Source organism: Grampus griseus, assembly GCF_964374135.1.
Source record: "Grampus griseus genome assembly, chromosome: 19".
Lineage (NCBI taxonomy): Eukaryota > Metazoa > Chordata > Mammalia > Artiodactyla > Delphinidae > Grampus > Grampus griseus.
The window spans coordinates 4,711,566-4,729,025 of record NC_139013.1 but is presented as its reverse complement, the minus strand read 5'-3'; the positions used below and the strand labels follow the sequence as shown (position 1 = coordinate 4,729,025).

Sequence of the window (17,460 nt, the reverse complement as noted above, 5' to 3'; positions counted from 1 at the left end):
TCAGGGGCCTTGGGAGAGGAGAAAAACGTAAGTAAATGTTGCTTAAATCATGTTTACAAGCATTGTTCTGAGTGATCAATGAGGACAAACAATTCAGTAATCGTTGACAAGGCAAAGGGTGGGATTTTGGAGGGTCTGTATCTGGATGGTTCCTAAGTAAACAAAGGGGCCAAGGTAAGTCTCATTGGAAACTAATGGGGAAGAGTGGTTCTTAGTAAGCTGTTAAAAGGGGAAAGGAATCCTTCTACCTTTGCTGTTTTCCAGAGTTACAGAATTAGACTGAAGTCCAATGTCACTATATAATGACACCAAGGAAAATTCAAAAGATAATGTATGTTAATTTTGAAAATTTGAACATTAGACAGTTTTTGAAGCTAGTGATGTTATCGAAAAATCTTACGGAATAAAGAACAAGTAAGAATAGCCACAAAAGAGAAGCCAAAAGAAAGTGGCTATCCGTAGGAGACCTGTTTATTCATGACTGGTAGATCAATGAAGTTAAAAATTCAGAAAGACGCCAAAGTGCACATGAAAAGTTAATAAGTAGCAAAACCTACAGTGGAGACATTAATATTCGGGAAATGGAAATTCCTGTCACAATAAGAAAGGGTCTTATTCATCACATCCTATGGCAAGATAAAGGTCAAAGGGTATAAAAAATAAAATATGGTTGAAACACACCATTATAAAGCAATTATGCTCCAATAAAGATGTTAAAAAAAAAAGACAACATGAAGAAGGAGGAAAAAAAATACGGTTGAATTATTCAGTAAGGCATGGTTCTCAAGCACCTGACTGTGTAGCCAGTTACTTGCTCACAGCCTCCAACAGAGCCCCTTAGACAATGCCAGGTTTGGGGTTGAAAATTTTCCTCAGTGATTTTTTTTTTTTGTGTGTTCCTCAGTGATTTTTGATGCCTCCAAGTGAATGGCGAACAGAAGTGAAAATTATGCTCTGCAGGGAAGTGAGTGCAAAATGGCACATTCCGCAAGGCACAATTTTGCCTTTCCTGTCACAGTCCAGTTTCCATCACCTACTCTAAAACTCAGGCTTTCGCTTAATAAGAACGTATTAACTGCCTGGGGTCTCAGAAGTTCCCGGATCAGGCCCCGCCCACAACCTCGAGACCCGCCCCCTCCCCCGGTCCCAGAGCTCTCAGCGCCTCGCGGCTCAGAGGACCCTCGTCTTTGCTCGCAGAACGTTCTCACCTCTCCGCTTCTGCACCTAGCCTGGCTCCAAAGGACACCAGACCAGTTCAAAGGATCCAAAGTAGAGAAGCAGAACCTCTCCGTTGGGAAGAGGAACAGACCAGAATCTCCCAAGTGCGGGTTCGAAGGCCACACCCGGCGTCCACAGGCTGCGCCCAGCCATCAAACACCGCTTCCACCCACCGGAACGTCCTTTGACGCGCCGCTTAGTGGCCCCGCCCTCGACCCGCGTCCTTGCGCAGGCGCAGTGAGGTGCAGACCCAGAATAAGAGGCGCGCTCTCGCGAGTGAGTCTCGGTTTTTCGGTCCGAAACTAACAGCGCTATGCGATCTTCAGGCCTCGCTTCTCCACACCTCGGTTTCGGGGGTGTCCCGGTAAGCTAAACCTCCCTGAACGCGGTCGTCGCTCTCGCTCTGAGTCCGCCCTTTTCGCGTCTCGCGGCGTCGGCAGAAGACTGTGTTCGGTCCTGGGAGTGTGGGTCCGGTTCCGGTTTAAATCGCTCTGAGGAGGTGCCGGCCCCAACTTTCTGCTGTCGGTCCGTAGAGACACTGGCCTCCTGCAGCGACGTTTTCCTACTCTGACTCCCTTTCTCAAACCTTTGTGTGACTCCCGGCTCCCCTCCCCACCCCCACTCCTCAGTACTGTTGCCATCACCCCCTTTCTTTGATGGCTCATTGAGTCATGACAGTTGATGTATCCTCACACTTGTTTTACCTTTAATCTCAGAAGCCACTGGGTATGTTTTAAATGTCCAAGTTACTTTCACTCTAAATTTCATTGTTCAGATTCTGAGGTTTCTGCTGTATTCTGTACTGGAACTATTCTCTTATATGTGGTAGATAACTTCACTATGCATGTGGTAAGGATGTTGATCACCTTCTGACACACAAAACCTAGTTTAACCAGTTAGTTTAACATTCAGTAGCTTCTTTCTTCCCTTAAGTGATCTCAACTAGTGAGCTCTGAGTTTAAGTGTCCAACTAAGTAGATTGTCCCCTCAAGTCCCCTTTGTCCTTTCTGTGCAGTTAACTGATGGGCTGGATTTGTTACTGACCTGGGTTCTTGGACTCTAATCAGTAGAAATTGATAACAGGCCAGACGAAGAATTCAGGCAAAGCTTTATTGGGACTCGTGCTGCGGCACAAGTGAGTGAGAACAAGAAACAGGTGCCCTTGCTCGCCCGCCTGATGGGGGTGTGTGGTGCGAGCTGGTCCCTTAAAGGGGGTGAGGGTAGGGGCAGATCGGTGGGTCGGGCCTGAGGTGTAGCTTGGGTGGTCTGCCCACCCCCTTGGTGGTGCTGGGTGCAGGGATCATGTGCAGTACCCTGCTTTTGCTCTCAGCACCTCAGAAGTGGCAGTTGGGTTTTGGCCTTTTTGTTTCTTATTGTTCATAAGCTGTTTGCCCAAGCTGTGCATGTATGCAGTTATTTTTAGTGCCTTATGGCTTCTTTGTATTCTGTGTTCAGGACACCTCTGTCCAGGTGCAGGCACTGTAGTCAGGGGCCCCAGGTTCCAGCCTTTTCTAGATTGATGTGAAACTTTGTTTCCACAGAACCCATGTGTTCATGATGAAGAGATTGTTAGGGCTTATCTCCACAGGTGACCCTCTTTCTTGTTTTTCTGGAGGAATAACTATTTGTAATTTCATATTTTTTGACTATAATGTTTTCTGGAAAAGAGGAATTAAACGTTTGAATTTGATTAAACCATGAAAGAGAAGCTTCTCTTGCTCAGGAATATGAAAGGTAATCTGGAATTAGGACATTTAAACCCTTTCTACCTAAACCTATCCAGGCTGCCACTTCTACCCAGTTCTGCTCACCTAACTCAGATATCTTCAGGGTTAACTTGGTAAAATTTCTCCCCCTCTGAGTCTCAGTGTACCCACCTGTGACATGGAGAAGATAGAGGAGACCAGTTTGCCCGGTTATAACTGAAATTTTAAACACGTTCCAGTCTACCAACAATTATGAAAAAACACTTAAAAAAAGAGGCAGGGGCATAGGCCCAGAGTTGGAGGCATACCTTTTTCTCAGCTTGTCTGTATCAGGAGTAAATCATAAGTTTGATTGTGTCATCTCTTGCCATTAAATCCTTTTATGGTTTCCCATCACCCTCGGGACAAACTGTTCAATATCGCTCCAGCAGGGAGCTCTGGAGATGGGGTGGCCCCCCAGATTTGCTCCCAATTATTGTATCAGATGGTAACTCCATTCACAATCCCTGTTGATCCAGGGGGCAGAGACTTAGCTCAGTCAATTCCACGTCCTCCTCTTAGCTTTCAAAAAATGGGGGAAGAATTTCTGTCACCACATGGTGCTTTTTAAAATAGCTATTATTAACAGTACTATTTTCCTCTCCCCCTTTCTACTGTGGCTCATGCCATCCTTTTCTAAATTTGATGTATCCTCACACTTGTTTTAACTTAATCTCAGAACCCAGTGGATATATTTTTTAAAATATTTATTTGGCTGCGTCTGGTCTTAGTGGCAGCACATGGGATCTTTAGTCGTGGTGTACAGACTCTTAGTTGCGGCATGTGGGATCTAGTTCGCTGACCAGGGATCAAACCCAGGCCCCCTGCATTGGGAGCACGGAGTGTTAGCCACTGGACCATCAGGGAGGTCCCTGGATATTTTTTTTTTTTTTTTTTTGCGGTACGCGGGCCTCTCACTGTTGGGGCCTCTCCCGTTGTGGAGCACAGGCTCCGGACGCGCAGGCTCAGCGGCTGTGGCTCACGGGCCCAGCCGCTCCGCGGCATGTGGAATCTTACCGGACCGGGCACGAACCCGTGTCCCCTGCATCGGCAGGTGGACTCTCAACCACTGCGCCACCAGGGAAGCCCCCTGGATATTTTTTAAATTTCCAGATTGTTTTCCCTCTAAATTTTATTGTTTAGATTATGAGGTTTATATGCTTTTTATCCTAACTTGGAACTATTCTTTGATGTCTGGTAAATAACTTTACAGTATTTCACTATGCGTGTGGTTAAGGATGTTGATAATCTTTTAACACTCAAAACCTAGTTTAACTAGTTTAACATTCAGTAGCTGCTTTCTTCCCTTAAGTGATTTGCTAAATTAGTGAGCTCTGAGCTGAAGGCTCCAGCTAAGCAGATGCTCCCCTCTAATCCCCTTTATCCTTTTTGTGCAGATTGAAGGATGGGCTGGATTTTTTGTTTGTTTTTAATTTTTTGGCCACGCCACACGGCGTGTGGGATCTTAGTTCCCTGACCAGGGATAGAACCCGCACCCCCTGCAGTGGAAGCGTGGAGTCTTAACTACTGGACCACCAGGGATGTCCCAGGATGGGCTGGATTGATGTGGAATTTTGTTCCAACAGAGCCCATGTGTTCATGATGAAGAGACTGCTCAGAGTTCATCTCTACAAGTGACTCTCTTTCATGGTTTCCTGGAGTAATAACTATTTATAATTTTGTATTTTTTATTCTGTTTTTTTGGGGAGTGGAGGAATTAAATGTTTGGGTTTGATTAAACCCCTGAAAGAGAAGCTTCTCTTGCTCAGGAATATGGAAGTTAATCTGGAATTAGGACAAACTCTTTGTATTTAAACTTATCCAGGCCACCACTTACACTCAGTTCTGCTCACTCAACTCAGACTTCTTCAGGGTAACTTGGTAAAATTACTTCCCCTCTGAGTCTCATGTGCCACCTGTACCATGGAGAAGATAGAGCAGACCAGGTTTTCAGAGTCTGAGCAAATGGGATCCCTGAAATGATTTTGAAAATTGGTCTTGTGTTTGCATTTGGCAGGTTTTTTGGATGTGTGCCCAGTTATCATTAGAATTTGAAACATGTCCCAGTTCTCCAACAATAATGAAATCCACTGAGAAAGAGGCAGGCGCATAAGCCCAGAGAAAGAGGCATGACTATCAGCTTCTTTCTCTGTCTATGAATCGTGGGGTAAATCTTTTTTCTTTTTTCTTTCTTTGAGACTTGTGATGGTTTCATAGCGTATGCAGATGTCAAATCACTGTTTAGTATATTTGAAACATGTATTGTACATCAATTATACTTCAAAAAAATAGAAAAAAGCTAATGTGACTTAAGAATACATTGATATAAATGCAACATTCGGTATCAATATCATAAAAACAGATGGTTGGTTCTTCATCTCTTCAATAGAATATTCTGTTTTGGACTTTGGGCCAAATTTTAGGAAGAACCTTTGACAACGCAGGATGCCTATATGAGAAAGCAGAACCGGGCCAAAGGACCTGAGACAACTTTCTGAATAACTGCTTGATTACAATCTTCACATAAACACTGGAGCACTGTAACTGAGTTCAAGAAACTATTTATTGGCTTATGATGTTTGTCATAAAAAAATACACAGTATGTTTTACTGAAGGCAGAGGTTATGAAGAAAAGATTAGACCATGTGGAAACGTGTAGTGTTGGATGTGTTGCTGTGTGTGTCCACGCTAATCAGTATCAACGAGAGTATGAGTGGGCAGGTAATGCAGTCAAATGGAGAACAGTTCCTACTCCGATTACATTGAGGGAGTAAGAAGGCTACTTGTTGAAGATAGAAAATACCTCATCAGTATGGACTACCCTAGCTCCTTAGGTATTATTATATCCTCATATTCAATGACCTGGGTCCAGTCCCAGCTGGCATAAGATCCACTTTTTAAATAGTGCTCGAGAGTGAACTGATGAGGATGATTATAATTTTTGTGACTTTCTGTTTGAATTAAAAAAAAAAAAATCCCACAAGGACTCAGAGGCAAAGAATATTCAAATCAATTTTCACTGCAAAGTAAAGGAGCTGTTACAGTGGAGGATTCCTGGACTGAATGTCAATATTATGACATAGTGTTAGTGTGTTTCGTGTTTGGTAATGCAGTCATTGTTGCTTCTGTTGTGGTCATCCATTTCCAATGCCTGGTGTCAGTTTATTTATCTCTTGTAAAAATAAAATACAGTGTGTGTGTGTGTGTGTGTGTGAGAAAAATAAATAAAAATAAATAAATAAATAGTGCTCGAAGTTGCACCAGTGGATGTGTTGGGAGCCACATCCTTGTACCTGCTGGTATACAGACAAATTTTAGCACTAGTAATCCAGTAGGAAGGTAATAAAATGATATTCATAATAAAATGATATTACTATGAAATAATATTGCTGTAAACGCAATGACATCTTCCAACTGGTGTATGCTTACTTCTGCTTCTGCACTTATACCTCTGCTCATTCAATCTCAACAACTTATTTTCAGTGAGACACTGAAACACAGGTATTTCTTTCCTAATAATTAATGCTTTCATCAAGTGTTACATGATTAAGGATATCGTCTCGGGAGTTCCCTGGTGGTCCAGTGGCTAAGACTCCGCACTGCCAATGCAGGGAGTCTGGGTTCAATCCCTGGTCAGGGAACTAGATCCCACATGTTTCAACTAAAGCTTTTGCATGCCACAACTAAAAAGATCCCACGTGCTGCAACTAAGACCCGATGCAGCCAAATAAATAAATAAATACAATTTAGAAAAAAGGATATCGTCTTACCACTCAAGCGCCTTGTTTCAAATGGCCTATAAGCAGACCCCACTGAATGATGAGGAGCTGGGTAAGTCAGTTACCATAAGGTGGGCTTTCAAATTACGTTCAGAAGAGATCTCAGGAGGTGGCTGCCAGCATGTGGAACCGAATGCAAGCTACCAGAGTGGAAAACATGTTCCCTGTTACACAGAGCTTACATTCTTTTAGGGAAAATAGATATGTGAATATTTTTAAACATACCTTGTTAAATGAAATAATAGAAGCATGCGTAAACTGCAGAGGTGAATGATTCTTTCTGGGTGGGATTAAATGGGACCGTTAGGGGAAGAGAAAGAATCAGGAGAGGCAGCTCTTACAGCCATTTCATCTTAGTTTATTTTTATTATTCAAGTTGGATTTAAATAGTTTATATTAATTCAACAGCTAATGAAGGAGAAGCAGCATTCCAAAATAAAGAAAGTAAGTGTATTGTCAGGGTGGAGAAGAGGATATTAGCATCCTGTAACGTTGCTTGGACGCAGAGCGTGACGCAGAGAGTGAAAGAAGTGCAGGCAAAGCAGGGGTCCTGTCACCAGGGGACTCACGACATAGTCTCTCCTAAGGAGCTTGATTTGATCCTGTTGACACAAAGAGGTCATTGAGAGGCTAAAACAAGATACTAATAGGTCAGTGTTGCATTTTAAATAGTGAACTCTCATAAGTGTGTGGATTATGGATTGAAGGAAGAAGAAATCACAGGCAAGGGAAACTTCGCAGATCTTTGAAATTATCTGAGTGACACGTGAGGATGCGTGTGGGGTAGAAAGCGTCACATGAAAGGAAAGGATGAATTTGAAACCTATTGAGAAGGTAGAGTCTGTGTCGTTTGATGATTTATTAGATGTAGGTAAGAGGAAAGGATGGAGTAATTGAAGATGATACATTGTTCCCTGGAAGAATAGATACTGTGCCACTAATTAAGTTGAAGAAACAAGTATAATTACAGGTTTTAGGGTAAATCTTAAGTTTAATTGTGTCATCTGTTGGCATTAAACCCTCTTAGGGTTTCCCATCGCCTTCAGGACAAAAATCTGAAGTCTTCAGTATAGCTTCAGGGAGCTCTGGAGCTGGGGTGGCCCTTTGGAGTTGCTCCCACTTGTGGGATGGGACAAGCATCCTATCCTGCATCAGCCAGTCACTGGATGCCGGCTTCCTCGGGAGGAGCCAGGGGCTGGGACGAGGCACTTGCCTCTGGCTGAGGGCCAAGTGGACAAGGACGGCGCCGTTGCAGCGCTGGGCGTTCCAGCAGCAGCAGGGAGGGCTTCCTGAAGAAGTGGGTGACGGGCTCACCGACTGGGCTCCTTACAGGAGGTTGTTTGCCTGCATCCCTCCTGTTGCTGCGGCCCTTCTCTCCCCCGTATTAAGGTTCTCCCTGTGTGTATACTTGTGGCGCGGGGGGGGGGGGGTATGTTGATTCTAAGCATTTAAGAACGTGTTTTTGTCACACAGAATAATCCTACCTGAGAAAGAAGCTCAGAGGAAGAGGAGAGAAAGGAGAAGGAATGGCCCTTTCCCAGGTGAAAGTCATACTCTTTGTGGACTGTTCTCTCCTTCCTAAAATGACACGTTTTGGACGCGCTGAGCTTCTTGGTCTCTGAAGGTTCCTGTCTAAAATATTTACTCACACACAGGGCCTTCCCTCAGTCTCCTGTCACCTCCCTGCAGATTCCATGGCACTGTGACCCGGTGACGGGGAACTTGGGCAGAGCCCCGTTTCAGGTGGTCACCCCGTGAAAGGTTTTATGCTCAGGCGTGGATTGGAGATGGGGAGTCGGCTCTGGTGTCAGTGAGGTAGGGCAGTGAGGGTTGTGTAGTGCACCCTTCTGGGTGCCCCTTCATCTCCACGTAACCCAGGATGAAAGCGACTACATGTGTAAGTGATGTACTACTGTGCACGAATACCTGAGGAGGTCTGGGCAGGAAGACTGATATGGGGAGACTTGCTTTGTCAGATTTTATTAGTGCCTTTGAAATAAAAGGAGTGAATCAGTTTTTCACTGAATCAGTAAAAGTTTTTCACTCTAAAATACCAGTACTGTAAAGTAGAATGGGAAGTTGAGAAACAAATAAATAATAGGGTGTTATCTAAGAATAAGGGTTTTAAAAATTATTCACAGCACGTTCATCTTACAGAGACCCTCCTGTTCATGTAGGGACTCTCATAACGCATGTGTTTTTTTTGTTTATTTATTTATTTTAAAAGATTTATTTATTTATTTATTTAGGCTGTGCCAGGTCTTCGTTGCAGCATGTGGGATCTTTGTTCCAGCATGCGGGATCTTTGGTTGCAGCATGTGGGATCTTTGTTCCAGCATGCGGGATCTTTGGTTGCAGCATGTGGGATCTTTTTTAGTTGCGGCATGCATGTGGGATCTAGTTCCCCAACCAGGGATTGAACCTAGGTCCCCTGCATTGGGAGCGTGGAGTCTTACTACCCACTGAACCACCAGGGAAGTCCCAGCATGTGTTTTAGATAAAGATGGTTATAATTTAGCCAAGACATAGGAGCACAAATTTCTGTCATCAGATAGACTGGAGCCAAATTATGATTCTACTGCTTGTTGTTCAGTGTTATATTTTTTTGTTTTAAACACTTCATAGATACAGTTTTGTAATTCAGCTTCACACAGCGATGCAGTTTAGAGACTAAGAAGTAAAATATCCCCTTCCCGGTCGCATCTTAACACCATCACTTACTGTCTCCATCAGAAACCACAGTTCATTCTCAGTGCAGATCTTACAGCAGTACATTTATATATGGAAATGTGATTTTAGAAAATATTCTTTACTAAATATTTTGTTATGGTATTTTATTCTTCAAATTTAAATATCTACATATCATGTATCTTAGACTTGTTTTCATGAACAGACATAGAGATGACTTTCTTTTTTGTATCCTCAGTGGAGCATTCTCTTAATGAAGATAAATGGGTCCTTTACAGTTTTTACTGTTATAAGAAAAGGCCAGGACTTCCCTGGTGGTCTAGTGGTTAAGAATCCACCTTCCAATGCAGGGGACGCAGGTTTGATCCCTGGTTGGGGAACTAAGATCCCATATGCCGTGGAGCAACGGAGCCCCTGCACCACAACTACTGAGCCTGTGCACTCTAGAGCCCATCCGCCACAACTAGAGAGGCTGCGTGCCACAACAGTTGTCCGTGTGCCACAACTAAGACCTGATGCAGCCAAATAAGTAAATAAATTTATTATTATTTAAAAAAAAAAGCCACAGTGGCTGCTTCTGAGCATGCCGACTTTACTACAGTTGTCTAAGAATTTCTCCAGAATGGGAAGCTTGAGCATGATTATCGGGTTAATGATGGTGTTCATAAGGAAGCACAGATACTATAGTTACCAAATAAAGATTTTTTTTTTTTTTTTTTGCGGTACGCGGGCCTCTCACTGTTGTGGCCTCTCCCGTTGCGGAGCACAGGCTCCGGACGCGCAGGCTCAGCGGCCATGGCTCACGGGCCCAGCCGCTCCGCAGCATGTGGGATCTTCCCAAACCGGCGCACGAACCTGCGTCCCCTGCATCGGCGGGCGGACTCTCAATCACTGCGCCACCAGGGAAGCCCCTAAATAAAGATTTTAAATCAACTGTCTGAATCGTACTCAGAGACTTAAGGGGAACCATGGACAGAGAACTAAAAGAAAGTAGGAGAAAACTGTTTCAAGAAACAGAAAATATCAAAAAAGAGAATTAGAAATTCTAGAGCTGAAAAGTACCACAACTGAAATTGAGAATTCACTAGAGGATTTCAACAGCAGATTGACAATCAGAATAAAGAATCAGTGAACCTGAACATAGGTTAATTGGAATTATCCACTCTGAATAGAAGAACGGTGGTAAAAAGAAACATGAACAGAGACTAAGAAACTTTTGAGACATTCCCAAGAATACCAGTATACACATAATAGGAGTCCTAGAAGGAAAGGAGAAACAGGAAAGGGCAGAAATAATATCTGAAGAAATAAGAGCTGAAAAACCTCACAAATTTATTAAAAATGTGAACCTGCAAATCCAAGAAAGTCAACGAACTCCAAGTATGATAAATTCATAGAGAGCTTGGGCAAGACACATAGTCAATTGTTAAAATACAAAACAAGAATGTAGAGAGTAGCAAGACAGAAATGACTTCTCATGTACAAAGATGCTTAATAAAATTAACAGCCTCTTTCTCAGAAACTGTGGATGCCAGGAAGGAATCTGATGATATATTTAAATTTCAAAAGATTAAAAAAAATTCATTATCAGGCAAACTATGCTTTAAAATTGATAATGAAATTTAGAGACTCCTAGATAAACAAAAGCTGAGGAAGTTCACACTGACAGACTTATACTACATGAAACACTAAATGGAATTCTTGAGGCCAAAATGAAGGGCTACTAGCAGTACCTCAAAGGCACAGGAACAAATAAAGAACAGTGGTAATATAACTACATAGGTGTATATAAAAGGCAGTATTACTGTATTTTTTGGTTTATAACTCATTTTTTAACCTGAATTAAAAGGCAAATATGTAAACAATCATTATAAATCTGTTATTGAATGCAAAATGTATAAAGAAGTAATTTTTGACAATAACAATATAAAGGGAGACAGGATATATATATAAAATAAATAATCTGCAGGGTGACCACTAAGAAAATAATTTTAACATATACAGAAATGTGAATATGAAGGGAATCAAAATGTTATGCATGTACAGACATACACAAAGAAGGAAACGAGGAATTACAAGACCAAGAAAATATTGGACATACAGAAAGCAAATAGCTAAATAGCAAAAGTAATTCCTCCCTTGTTTATTGGGTACTTTTAAGATAAGTAGATCAAACTCTTCATTAAAAGTCAATGATTGCAAGAATTTTTATAAAATGATTCTACTGTATCTTTCTACAGAATGCTTGCTTTAAGATACTCAAATAGGTTGAAAGTGAAAGGATAGGAAAAAACATTGTGGAAACAGTTACCAATCTTAGCTACACTAATGTCAGATTAAATAAACTTTAAGTCATAAAATTGTTACCAAAGAAGTTTAAGGATATTTTTATATATATATATAATTATATATATGTATATACATATATATAAGGTACATGTAACGTATATGTATTTATATACATAAAAGAGTCAATTCATCAAGAAGATGAAACAACTGTAAACAATATATACATAAGTACAAATCTCCACATTTTTTGAAGCAGAATTTGAGAGATAGACAGTTCAACTATAATAGTTGGAGACCTCAAAATACTCTCCTTTTAAACTTTTTTTTTTGGCTGTGTTGGGTCTTCGTTGCTGCGCACGGGCTTTCTCTAGTTTTGGCGAGCGGGGGCTACTCTTCATTGCGGTGTACGGGCTTCTCATTGCGGTGGCTTCACTTGCTGCGAAGCATGGGCTCTAGGCACATGGGCTTCAGTAGTTGCAGCCTGCAGGCTCAGTAGCCGCAGCATACGGGCTCTAGGGCAGGTGGGCTTCAGTAGTTGTGGCACTCAGGCTCAGTAGTTGTGGCGTGCAGGCTCAGTAGTTGCGGCTCACGGGCTCTAGAGTGCAGGCTCAGTAGTTGTGGTTGCATGGGTTTAGTTGCTCCACGGCATGTGGGATCTTCCCAAACCAGGGATTGAACCCGTGTCCCCTGCATTGGCAGGTGGATTCTTAACCACTGGACCACCAGGGAGTTCCCTCAGTACTCTCCTTTTAATAACCAGACAGGAGCTCAATAAGGAAATAAAGGACTGAGCAAAACTGTAAACCAAGCAAACACTGTAGACCTAAGAGAAATATACAGAACACTCCGTATAACAAAAACAGAGTGTACTCAAAACTAGGAATAGAAGGGATTATCTTTGGTCTTAAAAAGGATATTTATTAAAATCTCACAGTTAACATCATACTCATTGTTAAAGATGGAAAGCTTTCCCATGTAATCAGGAAGAAGCAAGTGTGGGGACGCATTTTGGCACTATGTGTCAACATTTTACTGAATATCTAGCCAGATAAATTAGACCCAAAAAAAGAAAGAAAAGTCAAAATTAAAAAAGAAGTCAAACTATATTCACAGAAAACATGCTCTTATATGTAAAAACATCTGAACAATCCTTAAAAAGACCATTAGTGATAATAAACAAATTCACTGAGGTTACAGAATACAGTATCAGTACCCCTTTCTTCAGAAGTCTGGCACATGCTTGATTAGTGGTGGTTTGTAGAATGTTAGCAGTCTGAACGCCTTATGGCAAATTAAAAACATTTCAGTCTGTGGTTTTACTCTTGAGCTTCTGATTCAGTGGTTCTTGGAAGGGTGCTAGATGTCTACACATTTTAAATCATCTCTAAACATCCAGGAGGCAGTCAGTTGGTTACTTGTTGAAACACTTTTCTAGATCCATCTATAATATCCTTTCTTCTTAGCTGAACAAAGCACTGAGTATAGCATTATCATGTTGGGTTTTTTTTTATAAATTGAAATCTCTTTTGAGGTGAACAGTATTTTCACTATGGAACAAGGGGAAGAGCCCTGATCTATGGAAAGTGAAGTGAAAATACGGAAAAATACAGAGAGGTCAGGATGTATTACTGTTGTTATTTTTTTTGGCCTCACCATGCTGCTTGTGGGATCTTAGTTCCCCGACCAGGGGTTGAACCCAGGCCCTCGGCAGTGAAAGCACAGAGTCCTAACCACTGGACTGACAGGGAATTCCTGGTCAGAATATATTTAGATGTGAACTTAAATGAGAGCTCAGATGGGCACAGAGCAAGCTTCTTCATTAGATATTCTTTGAGAAGTTCTCCTCAAATGGGAAAGAACCATGGGAAAATAAAAGTCCATTTCATATAAGTTCTCAAAGGAAATTTAACCCTGCACAAGCATCCTTATCACTGTGTTACTCAAATATATACAAGTTTAAACTCGCACTCTGCTATGGTACTCCAGCTCATTCAAAGCCAAAGCAAAGGCTTTAGCATGACCTATAACACTCTACTATCTGGCCCCTCCTACCATTTTGATGTCTTGGTTTGAGAGGGATGGAAAGCCCTCTTTCCCCTTCATCTCTTGGTTTTCAGTTAATACATATCAGAGCTAAGTCCCCTATAGTTCTAAGCCCAGGACCTATTTGGTTTCCTCCACATTTTATAGTTTTGGGAGAACTTCTCAGGGGATAGAGAAAATATCTGGTCTTCCACTGTATCTGGGGTGCCGTGAATCTTCTGGGGCTGGGTCAGGCCTTCTCTGCCTGTTGAGGCTCCTGAGCCATTTTTTCAGTTTGCCACATGTATGTAAAGAGGAGTGGGGTGCACATTTTGAGGTTGTTACTCAGAAGTAATGTAATGACTACAGCCTGAGATCCTCTTTGATCCCAGCTGCTACGTGGTAGTATATCTCAGTCTTTCAGGCGTTCACCCTCCTACAGCCTGTGGGTGGAGCATACCACCCCTTCTCAAGAGGACCACAATTTGACCCTGTCATTTTTTTTCTCATATCTTGTATTTTTCTCCCTCTTCCAGCTCTCTGCCTAGTACTGGAACGTAAAAAGACCTTAGTCGTTCTGACTTCTTTCTCTCTTCTAAGATTTTGCCTCTGAAACTTTTTTTTTTAAATTTTAATTAAAAAAAAATTATTTGGCTGTGTTGGGTTTTCGTTGCGGCACGTGGACTTTCTCCAGTTGCAGCGAGCGGGGGCTACTCTTCGTTGCAGTATGAGGGCTTCTCTTGTTGCAGAGCACAGGCTCTAGGCATGTGGGCTTCAGTAGTTGCAGCAGCAGGCTCAGTAGTTGCAGCACGGGGGCTCAGTAGGTGCGGCACATGGGCTCTAGGGTGTGGGGGCTTCAGTAGTTGTGGCACATGGGCTTAGTTGCTCCACGGCATGTGGGATCTTCCTGGACCAGGGATCAAACCCATGTCCCCTGCATTGTCAGGCAGATTCTTAACCACTGTGCCACCAGGGAAGTCCCTGAAACTTGTTTTTTAAACACACATTCCAGGGGTCTAAAGTTTCAATCTCTCTTTGCGCCTTTAGTTCATAGGCAGCTTATGGTGGACACTTTGATGCAGGGGGTTTACTGTTTAAGAGAAGATTCTTGGAGCAAAACACTGAACAATATGTTCCAATATTATCCTGCTCTACATGCAGAAATGTTTCTTGAAGCCACTGGATAGAGTGGTCAGCATGTCCAAGAAACTAAGGTAGAAAGTATCAGGAGACTCTGACCGATAAGAACCTCCAGTTGTCCTTCTAGTTCTTGTGGAGTTTAACAAGGCCTCTCTAGGGCAGGGTGACAATGTGGGTAGGAAACAATAGGGTCATCAACTTTGAGGTGGCAATAAAAGGTGTAGGAACTTATCCTAAGGAGAACAGTGTCCAAGTTCACAACCTCATACCTGTGAGACTAATTAAACTACTGTTCATGCCACATTGTTAATCCTGTGTGTGCCATCCTTCATTCACTTTCAACAAATATGATTTTGACATGTTTTATTGAGGAAGCTTATAAATTTGGTGCTGACATGTTTTCTTTTTTTAATTGAAAAAATTTTTTTTAATTTTATACAATTTTTAAAGGCTACGTTCCATTTACAGTTATTACAAAATATTGGCTATATTCCCCGTGTTGTACAACACATCCTTGAGCCTATCTTACACCCGATAGTTTGTCCCTCCCACTCTCCCACCTCTATATTGCCCCTCCCCTGCTGTAACCACTAGTTATATCTCTGCATCTGCTGCTTTTTTGTTGTATTCAGTAATTTGTTATATTTTAAAATTCTACATATAAGTGATACCATACAGTATTTATCTTTCTCTGTCTGACTTACTTCACTTAGCATAATACCTTTCAAGTACATCCATGTTGCTGCACATGGCAAAATTTCATTCTTTTCAATGACTATTATTCCACTGTGTGTGTGTGTACAGCACATTTTTTTTAATCCATTTGTCTGTTGATGGACCCCGAGGCTGCTTCCATATCTTGGCAATTGTAAATAATGCTGCTATGAACATTGGGGTGTATGTGTTTTTTTGAATTACTGTTTTGGGGCCTTTTTGGATATATACCCAGGATTGGAATTGCTGGGTTATATGGTAATTGTAGCTTTAGTTTTATGAGAAAACCTCCATACTGTTTTGCTAAGTGGCTGCACGAATTTAAATTCCCACCAGCACTGTAGAAGGGTTCCCTTTTCTCCATATCCTTGCCAGCACTTTCTCTGTTCTTTTTGATGGTAGCCATTCTGACAAGTGTGAGGGGATATCATTTAGTTTGGATTTGCTTTTCCCTGATGGTTAGCGATGTTGAACATCTTTTCATGTACTTGTTGGCCATCTGCATTTCTACTTTAGAAAAACGACTGTTCAGTTCTTGTGCCCTTTTTAAAATCGGGTTGTATGTTTTTTTGATGTAATGTTGTATGAGCTGTTTAAATATGTTGGATATTAATCCCTTATCATTTATATCATTTGCAAATATTTTCTCCCATTTAGTAGGCTGTCTTTTCCTTTTGTTGATGGTTTCCTTTGTTGTGCAAAAGCTTTTAAATTTAATTAGGTCCCATTTGTTTACTTTTGCTTTTATTTCCATTACTTTAGGAGATGAATCCCCAAAAATACTGCTGCAATTTGTCAGAGTGTTCTGCCTGTTTTCCTCTCGGAGTTTTACAGTATATGGTCTTATATTGAGGTCTTTAATTCATTTTGAGTTTATTTTTGTATATGGTTTTAGGGAATGTACTAATTTCATTCTTTTACATGTAGCTGTACAGTTTTCTGAGCACCACTTGTTTGAAGAGACTGTCTTCTGCATTTTATATTCTTGCCTCCTTTGTGGTAGATTAATTGAACATGAGTACCTGGATTTTTTTATAGGCTCTCTCTCTTGTTCCACAGATCTATGTGTTTCGTTTTGCCAGTGCCATACAGTTTCAATTACTGTAGCTTGTAGTATAGTCCCTAGGAAGCATGATTCCTCCATCTCTGTTCTTCTTTCTCAAGATTGTTTGGCTATTTGGGGTCCTTTGTGTTTCCATACAAATTAAAAAAATTTTTTTTTCTAGTTCTGTGAAAAATGCCATTGGTGTTGTGATAGGGATTACATTGAATCTGTAGATTCCCTTAGGTAGTATGGTCATTTTAACAATATTGATTCTTCCAATCCAGGAACACAGTATTCTTTCCATCCTTTTGTGTCATCTTCAGTTTCTTTCATCTGTGTCTTGTAGTTTTCGGAGTACAGGTATTTTGCCTTCTTAGGTAGGTTTATTCCTAGGTTTTATTCTTTTTGATGTGATGGTAAGTGGGATTGTTTTCTTAATTTTCTCATTCTAATACTTCATTATTAGTTTATAGAAATGCAGATTTCTGTATATTAATTATGTATCCTATAACTTTACGGAATTCATTGATGTGCTCCAGTAGTTTTCTGGTGGTGTCCTCAGGCTTTTCTACGTACAGTATCATGTCATCTGCAAAGAGTGATAGTTTTACTTCTTCCTTTCCAACTTGTATTCCTTCTATTTTTTTCTTCTCTGATTGTTGTGATAATTTATTCAAAATTATGTTGAATAAAAGTGGCCTCAGTGGGCATCCTCGTCTCATTCCTGATCTTAGAGGAAATGCTTTCAGCTTTTCACCATTGAATATGTTAGCTATGGGTTTGTTATATATGGGCTTTATTATGTTGAGGTATGTTCCCT

General features: G+C 41.3%; 1 long non-coding RNA gene across 1 annotated transcript in view; it reads left to right on the top strand.

The window, feature by feature from the left end:
- The first annotated feature begins 1,463 nt into the window (after window positions 1-1,463).
- The window catches only part of LOC309837257, a 35,518-nt gene continuing 19,521 nt past the window's right edge, over window positions 1,464-17,460 (top strand). Inside the window, exons 1-2 of the long non-coding RNA XR_014298240.1 lie at window positions 1,464-1,582; window positions 8,216-8,283. This is a non-coding gene — a long non-coding RNA (uncharacterized lncRNA). The remainder of the gene's footprint in view (window positions 1,583-8,215; window positions 8,284-17,460) is intronic.